At 36.8% G+C, this 8,461-nt stretch overlaps 1 protein-coding gene across 2 annotated transcripts in view; it reads right to left on the bottom strand.

Moving 5' to 3' along the window:
* Cacna2d4 (calcium voltage-gated channel auxiliary subunit alpha2delta 4) overlaps positions 1-8,461 on the bottom strand; it is a 109,279-nt gene that overhangs the window by 54,120 nt on the left and 46,698 nt on the right. The gene's annotated exons all lie outside the window — the stretch shown is intronic.

Below are 8,461 nucleotides of genomic sequence, written 5' to 3'. Positions count from 1 at the left end.
TTTTTTTTTTTTTTTTCTGGTAATGGGAATTGAACCCAGGGGCACTTCCCCACTGAGTCACATCCCCAGCCATTTTTGTTTTATTTACAGACAGGGTCTTGCTAAGTTGCTTAGGGCTTCACTAAGTTGCTGAGGTGACCTTGAATTTGCAATTCTCCTGCCTCAGCCTCCCAAGCCACTGAGATTACAAATGTGGGCCACCATGCCTGGCTCTGTAGCTTCTCAATATCATCAGATAATCCAACTGAAGTTTGGTTGAACCAGATTCTGACTATTGGTTGATCTCTCTCTTTAGTCATCAGTCTGTCTTTATTGAGATCTAATTCACATACCATACAATTTACCTAGTTCAAGTGTACAATTGAGTGCTTATGAAACCATTGCCGCTGTGAATTTTACAACATTTTCATCACCCCAAAAAGAAACTCCACACCCATTAGCAGTCCTCACTGTCTTTTAACCTGATTCCCTTTCTCTCTCCTTTCTCATTCTCTGCTTCTCTTTTCCTTGCAATTTCTTTTCTGAACAAACAAGGTCATTGTCTTGTGGAGTTTCTCACACTGTGGATTTGGCTGTGATGCTTTGGTGTTATTTAGCATGCTCTTCTGCACCTTGTACATCTTATAAGCTGGCACTTAGACTTGGGGTCCTGCTTAGATTCAGGTTTGAGCTTTTACAAGTTGCTAAGGTTTGGAGAATGACCCTCAAAGGTCAAGATATTAAAGCCTTGATGCCCAGGGTGGCACTACTGGGAGGTTCTGTGGACCTTTAGGAGGTGGGATCTAGTGGGAGGACAGTTAGTCATTGGGGGTGTGTCTTTGAGGGGATTGGGGGGACCCTGTGTCTCTCTCTTTCTGCTTTCTGGCTCATTATATAAGAAGTTTGCTCTGCTATGATGTGCTGCCCTCACCAGAGGCCTAAAGCAATGGAGCTGCCTGATGAACTGGAACCCACCAAACCAAGAGCTAAATAAACCTTTTCTCTTTTAAATTAATTGGCTTGGGCATTTAATTATGGTAAGGGGAAGCGGATTCATACAAGTGGTGCACTCCCCATCCGGAGACACATATTATCTGATTGATAAAGGGTTGTATAATAGGTATACATCTTTATTTTTTCTATATTTTAGAAAAACTTCCCCCTCATCAATGTTTGGTTGTCCTGCAGTACAATTTGTGTAGAGGCATAATAAATAATTGCTACTTTTTGTTTATTTACCAGTTTTTAAATGAGTTGTTTTCCTAACATCTTTCAAAGCTGACCTATGAGGTTCCTTTTCTTTCCCAGTATGATTATGAACACAAGGATCTGAACATATTCAATGTGTTTTAACCTACTATGGTTGCTCCTTTTGCTGCTCTCACTATCCCAATCTTAGCCTGTGAGGCCTCTTCACATTGGCTCTGAGATCTTTTGGGGACAATCTCATTAGTCTTTGGTAATGGTTTACTTCTTAGCATGACAAGATGTTCTGGGTTCATTTATCTATTTAACTCCCCCTGTCCTGGAATCAGACATTTCTCCAAGGACTCATCTTTTTTTTTTTTTTTTTTCTGGTAATGGGAATTGAACCCAGGGGCACTTCCCCACTGAGTCACATCCCCAGCCATTTTTGTTTTATTTACAGACAGGGTCTTGCTAAGTTGCTTAGGGCTTCACTAAGTTGCTGAGGTGACCTTGAATTTGCAATTCTCCTGCCTCAGCCTCCCAAGCCACTGAGATTACAAATGTGGGCCACCATGCCTGGCTCTGTAGCTTCTCAATATCATCAGATAATCCAACTGAAGTTTGGTTGAACCAGATTCTGACTATTGGTTGATCTCTCTCTTTAGTCATCAGTCTGTCTTTATTGAGATCTAATTCACATACCATACAATTTACCTAGTTCAAGTGTACAATTGAGTGCTTATGAAACCATTGCCGCTGTGAATTTTACAACATTTTCATCACCCCAAAAAGAAACTCCACACCCATTAGCAGTCCTCACTGTCTTTTAACCTGATTCCCTTTCTCTCTCCTTTCTCATTCTCTGCTTCTCTTTTCCTTGCAATTTCTTTTCTGAACAAACAAGGTCATTGTCTTGTGGAGTTTCTCACACTGTGGATTTGGCTGTGATGCTTTGGTGTTATTTAGCATGCTCTTCTGCACCTTGTACATCTTATAAGCTGGCACTTAGACTTGGGGTCCTGCTTAGATTCAGGTTTGAGCTTTTACAAGTTGCTAAGGTTTGGAGAATGACCCTCAAAGGTCAAGATATTAAAGCCTTGATGCCCAGGGTGGCACTACTGGGAGGTTCTGTGGACCTTTAGGAGGTGGGATCTAGTGGGAGGACAGTTAGTCATTGGGGGTGTGTCTTTGAGGGGATTGGGGGGACCCTGTGTCTCTCTCTTTCTGCTTTCTGGCTCATTATATAAGAAGTTTGCTCTGCTATGATGTGCTGCCCTCACCAGAGGCCTAAAGCAATGGAGCTGCCTGATGAACTGGAACCCACCAAACCAAGAGCTAAATAAACCTTTTCTCTTTTAAATTAATTGGCTTGGGCATTTAATTATGGTAAGGGGAAGCGGATTCATACAAGTGGTGCACTCCCCATCCGGAGACACATATTATCTGATTGATAAAGGGTTGTATAATAGGTATACATCTTTATTTTTTCTATATTTTAGAAAAACTTCCCCCTCATCAATGTTTGGTTGTCCTGCAGTACAATTTGTGTAGAGGCATAATAAATAATTGCTACTTTTTGTTTATTTACCAGTTTTTAAATGAGTTGTTTTCCTAACATCTTTCAAAGCTGACCTATGAGGTTCCTTTTCTTTCCCAGTATGATTATGAACACAAGGATCTGAACATATTCAATGTGTTTTAACCTACTATGGTTGCTCCTTTTGCTGCTCTCACTATCCCAATCTTAGCCTGTGAGGCCTCTTCACATTGGCTCTGAGATCTTTTGGGGACAATCTCATTAGTCTTTGGTAATGGTTTACTTCTTAGCATGACAAGATGTTCTGGGTTCATTTATCTATTTAACTCCCCCTGTCCTGGAATCAGACATTTCTCCAAGGACTCATCTTTTTTTTTTTTTTTTTTTTTTTTTTAATGTTTTTTATTCCAAAACGCTCAGTTTTTAATCTTTGCAGAAGGAACTTCACTTTTATTTATTTTTTTAAAGTTTCTTTTTAAAATTTGTTTTAATTAGTTATATATGACAGTAGAGTGCACTTTTATACTTTGATGTATCATACATAGATGGGATATAATTTCTCATTTTTCTGAGTATACATATTGTAGTATATCACATTGGTCATACAGTCACATACATACATACAGTAATAATGTCTGTTTCATTCTACTATTTTTCTTATCTCCACATCCCCTGCCTTCTCTCCAAGACTCATCTTAATGAGGTTCATCTTAATGAGGATTAGTGTTGAATCTAGTTTGGGGTTGGGGGCGTTCACTGAGGCTAGTCCTTTCAGTGGAGAGATCTTTAGCAAGCATTTCAGGTAAAAGACAAAGATATTCTTTCTAATTCTCTAAGAGAAAACATGTCATGGGTTCAAATTGATATTTCCAATTCATATTTAACATTATATAAAACTTCTTTAATTTTAAAAATTTGCACCTCTTAAAGATAGCCTCTTCAACAAATGGTATTGGGAGAACTGGAAATCCATGTGCAGCAAAATGAAACTAAACCTGTCTCTCACCATGCACAAAACTCAAAGCAAAGTGGATCAAGGACCTAAGAATTAGACCAGAGTCCCTGCGCCTATTAGAGGAAAAAGTAGGCCCAAATCTTCATCACGTAGGATTAGGCCTCAACTTCCTCAACAAGACTCCTAAAGCACAAGAAATAAAATCAAGAATTAATAAATGGGATGGATTAAAACTAAAAAGCTTCTTCTCAGCAAAAGAAACAATTGATGAGATGAAGAGAGAGCCTACAGAGTGGGAGCAAATTTTTGCCACATGCACATCAGAGAGAGCACTAATCTCCTGGACATATAAGGAACTCAAAAACCTTAACACCAAAAAAACAAACAACCCAATCAATAAATGACTAAGGAGCTGAACAGATACTCTCAGAAGAAGATATTCAATCGATCAACAAATATATGAAAAAATGTTCAACATCTCTAGTAATTAGAAAAATGCAAATCAAACAACTCTAAGATTTCATCTTATGCCAGTAAGAATGGCAGTTATCAAGAATACAACAACAATAAGTGTTGGCGAGGATGTGGGGGAAAAGGCACACTGGTACATTGCTGATGGGACTACAAATTGGTGCAACCAATCTGGAAAGAGTATGGAGAAAACTTGAAATGGAACCACCATTTGACCCAGCTATCCTACGCCTCAGTCTATACCCAAAGGACTTAAAATCAGCATACTATAGTAATGCAGCCACATCAATGTTCATAGCAGCTCAATTCCACAATAGCTAAACTATGGAAGCAACCTAGATGCCCTTCAATAGATGAATAGATAATGAAACTGTTGTGTGTGTGTGTGTGTGTGTGTGTGTGTGTGTGTGTATATATATATATATATATATATATATATATATATATATATATACACTATCGAATATTATTCAGCATTAAAAGAGAATAAAATTATGGCATTTGCAGGTAAATGGTTGGAGTTGGAGAATATCATGTTAAGTGAAGTAAGCCAATCCTCCAAAACCAAAGACCCAATGTTCTCTCTGATAAGTGGATGCTGATCCATAATGGGGGCTGGGGCATGGGAAAAATGGAGGAACTTTGATTGAGCAAAGGGAAGGGAGGGGAAGGGAGGGGGTATAGGGGCAGGAAAGATGATGGAATGAGATGGATATTATTCCCCTAGGTACATGTAAGACTGCACATATGGTGCGATGCTACATCAAGTACAACCAAAGGAAAAAAACTTGTGCTGCAATTGTGTACGATGAATGAAAATGCATTCTGCTATCATGTATAACTAATTAAAATTAATTAATTAATTTAAAATTTGCATATCTTTTTTATTTTGCTGAAATTTTTCTAATGACAGCAATATAATAAAATTTGCCATACCCCCTATTTTGAATAACAATGCCAATACAATTTCTAACAATGTAATTACTTAACATAGTTTAAGATTTCATTTATTTAGTGTTTATAGTTCTAATGCCCCTTGAAAGACTTTCCCTGTGTAGTTATTTCATGAGCTTGATACATAATTAGGTTTATTAGTTTTATTTGATTTTTATTTTTTAGATTATTTTTTAAAATACTTTTTGTTGTTGACAGACTTTTATTTTATTTATTTACATGTGGTGCTGAGAATTGAACCTAGTGCCTCACACACACCAGGTGAGCACTCTACCGCTGAGGCACAGCCTCAACCCCTAGATTAATTTTTAAATTTTAATGTTTTATAATTATATAAAGCTTTGCAGGGTTCCAAAGTCCAGATTAAAAATAAGACATATGCAGAGAAAATGTTCTATATATCTGTCCCCATGTTCTTTCACTCTTCCTATAGTAACATCTTGGTTGTTGTTGTTTTTTTTTTTTTTTTTTTTTTTTTGGTACCAGGGATTGAACCCAGGGGTACTTAACCACTGATCACATTTCCAGCCCTTTTTCAAATTTTATTAAAGACAGGGTCTCACTGAGTTGCTTAAGGCCTCACTATGTTGCTGAGGCTGGCTTTGAACTTACGATCCTCCTGCCCCAGCCTCCTGAGTCGCTGGGATTACACCACTGCACCCGACTTTCTACTTGGTTTTCCATTTCATTAAAAAATATGTTTGTGAAGAGTAGAGTGGTGGTTACCAAAGCCAGGGAGAGTTGTGGGGAAAGATGGGGAGAGGTTGGTCAGTGGGTATGAAGTTATAGTTAAGAGCACAAAGTTTTGGTGTACAATGGAGCAGTGGAGTGGCTACAGAAAACAGCAATGTGCTGTCCATTTCAAAAGTTAGAAGAAATGATTTTGAATATTTTAACCATAAGGCAAAGATAAGTATTTGAAGCAATGGATATTCAAACATTATGCAATGTATGTGTTTCAAAACATCACGTTATTCCATAAATCTACAGTTTTTCTGTGTCAGTTCAAAAATAAATTTATCTGTGTGTGGTAGTGCGCACCTGTAATCCCAGTGATGTGGGAGACTGAACAAAAGAATCACAAGTTCAAGGCCAGCCTTAGCAACTTCGTGAAGCACTAAGCAAATTAGCAAGCAAGACCCTATCTCAAAATCAAAAATAAATAGGTCTGAGGATGTAGCTCAGTGGTAAAATGCCTCAGGGTTCAATCCCTAGTACAAAAAATTAAATTTAAAAGTTTGAAAAAACAAATAAAACACAAACAAAAAATGAATATGTATATACCTACATGTCTATGTATACCTGTGTAGGTAATTCTGAAAAAATATTTTTATTTTTTCTCTTTAGATAAATGTTGGGGGGGATTAAGCACACCTTTTTCCTATCGCTAGAAATAATTCCATACAGCATATGGACAAATGTATCATTTCTTATAGTTGCATAGTAAGTATTCCATTGTGTGGATCTACCATAGTTTATTTAACTAGTGTTAAATAAACTGGTGTGCATTTAGGTTGTTTCCAATCTCTTATTCTATAAGTGGTACTTATGTGTACAACTTCTCATCTCTTTCAGTGTATTTTTGAGATAACTTCCTGTGTCTTTGGGATTGCTGGGTTATAAGCTAAATGTATACATAATTTTGCTAATTATCTCACACACAGTACATGCTGACAGTCTTAGATGGTTATCTATTTAATGGATGAGAAGTACAACCTTGGTACAGGTTGAGTATTGTTCATTTATGTAAGGAATAAGTGCATTTTTTCTCTATGAACCATTCGTATGTCTTGACCACTTTTCCTATGCAACAGTTGGTCTTTAACTTCTCTATTTTTGAAGTTCTTTATTTATCATGAATATATAACATAACCAACACGTTATCTGTTTCATAATTGTAAATATTTTCCAGTTTGTCATTTCTCTTTTTACCTTGCTTATGTTTTTATTTTTGCCATACAAACATTTTTATGTTGTTAAATTTATTAGTCATTCCTTTATTGCTTCTGAATTTTGAGTCATTGATGGGAAAGATTTCCCCACTCCTAGGTTTTAGAGCAACTAGTTCATGTTTTCTTTTAGTACTTATATAGTTTCATTTTTTAATTTTTTACATTTAAATCTCTGAGTCACTTGGACTTCATCCAGGTGTATGGTACAAGAAAAGAACACAATTTTATCATTCTCCATATGGCTTTCAAACCAGTTATGAAAAAAACCCCATCTTCCCCTCACTGATTTGACGTGATGCTTTGTCACAGACTAAATTTCCACATGCATGCAGACGAATTTCTGAATTTTCTATTCTGTCCCCTGGGTCTGCCTGACGTTTTGCATGCCAGTACCACACTTCATACCCGTAGAGGCTTTGTAATATGTCTTAGTACCTTGGCAGGGCTGTTCTGGCTTCATTGCTTTATATTTTCCAGAGATTTTTTTGCCTATTCTTGACCATTCTTCTAAATGAACTTTATAATCCATTTATCTGGATGCAGAAAAATATTGATGGCATTTCTATTGGGATTGCATTAAGTTTATAAATTAACTTGGGAGGATTAACATCTTTCTAATGTTGTGTCCTCCTATTCAAAAACACCGTATGTCTTTCCATGTGTTCAAGTCTACTTTTGTGTCTTTCAGGAGTGTTTCATAATTTTCTTTATATAGGTTTTTGGACAGTTCTTATAGTATATGCCTTATATATTCTTATACTCTTATAAATTTATTACATTTTATTTCTTGCTCTTTTAAATAAATTTGTCTTTGCACATTATGTCTTCTTTCATTTTTGAATGTTGATATTATAACCTGCTACTTTACTAAATTCTTTTGTTGGCCATGGTAGTTTTCCTGTTAACCCTTTTGGAGTTTCCAAGTGTATGATTTTGTTATCTTTATTGATTTTGCAGTGATGGGGACAGAACCCAGGGACCCGTGCATATTAAGTAAGCACTCTACCACTGAGCTACATCTCCAGTCCTAATCGTATCATCTTTAAATAGAGATGATTCTACCTCTTCCTTTCTAGCCCTCATTGCCTCTAAGAGCTTTCTCTTGTCTGATGGCACCTTCTGACCTTGTGGCTCGGGGTGGGGGAAGGCCTCCTTTCTCTTGTTTTCCTCTTCAGTGAGAGAGCCTCAAGCCCTATTAACATTCTGACTTTAATCGTAGGCCCACTTTGTTTTTATCAAGTATTTTTTGAAACCATGAATGGATACTATTACTTGTTCAAATCCCTTTCCTGCATCTACAGAGGCAGTTGTATCATCTTTCTCCTTAGCTTCATATTATTTTATATTCATTTCCCAGGTCATCTTTCCTAACGCACAACCTGGCTAAGAACATTTGCTCCTCAATGTTTCTCAATGTTAAAAAAT

The sequence above is a fragment of the Marmota marmota genome, unplaced genomic scaffold, assembly GCF_001458135.2.
Source record: "Marmota marmota marmota unplaced genomic scaffold, marMar, whole genome shotgun sequence".
Classification (NCBI taxonomy): Eukaryota; Metazoa; Chordata; class Mammalia; order Rodentia; family Sciuridae; genus Marmota; species Marmota marmota.
Note: the sequence above shows the minus strand (reverse complement) of the source record. Positions and strands in the feature narration are given on the sequence as shown.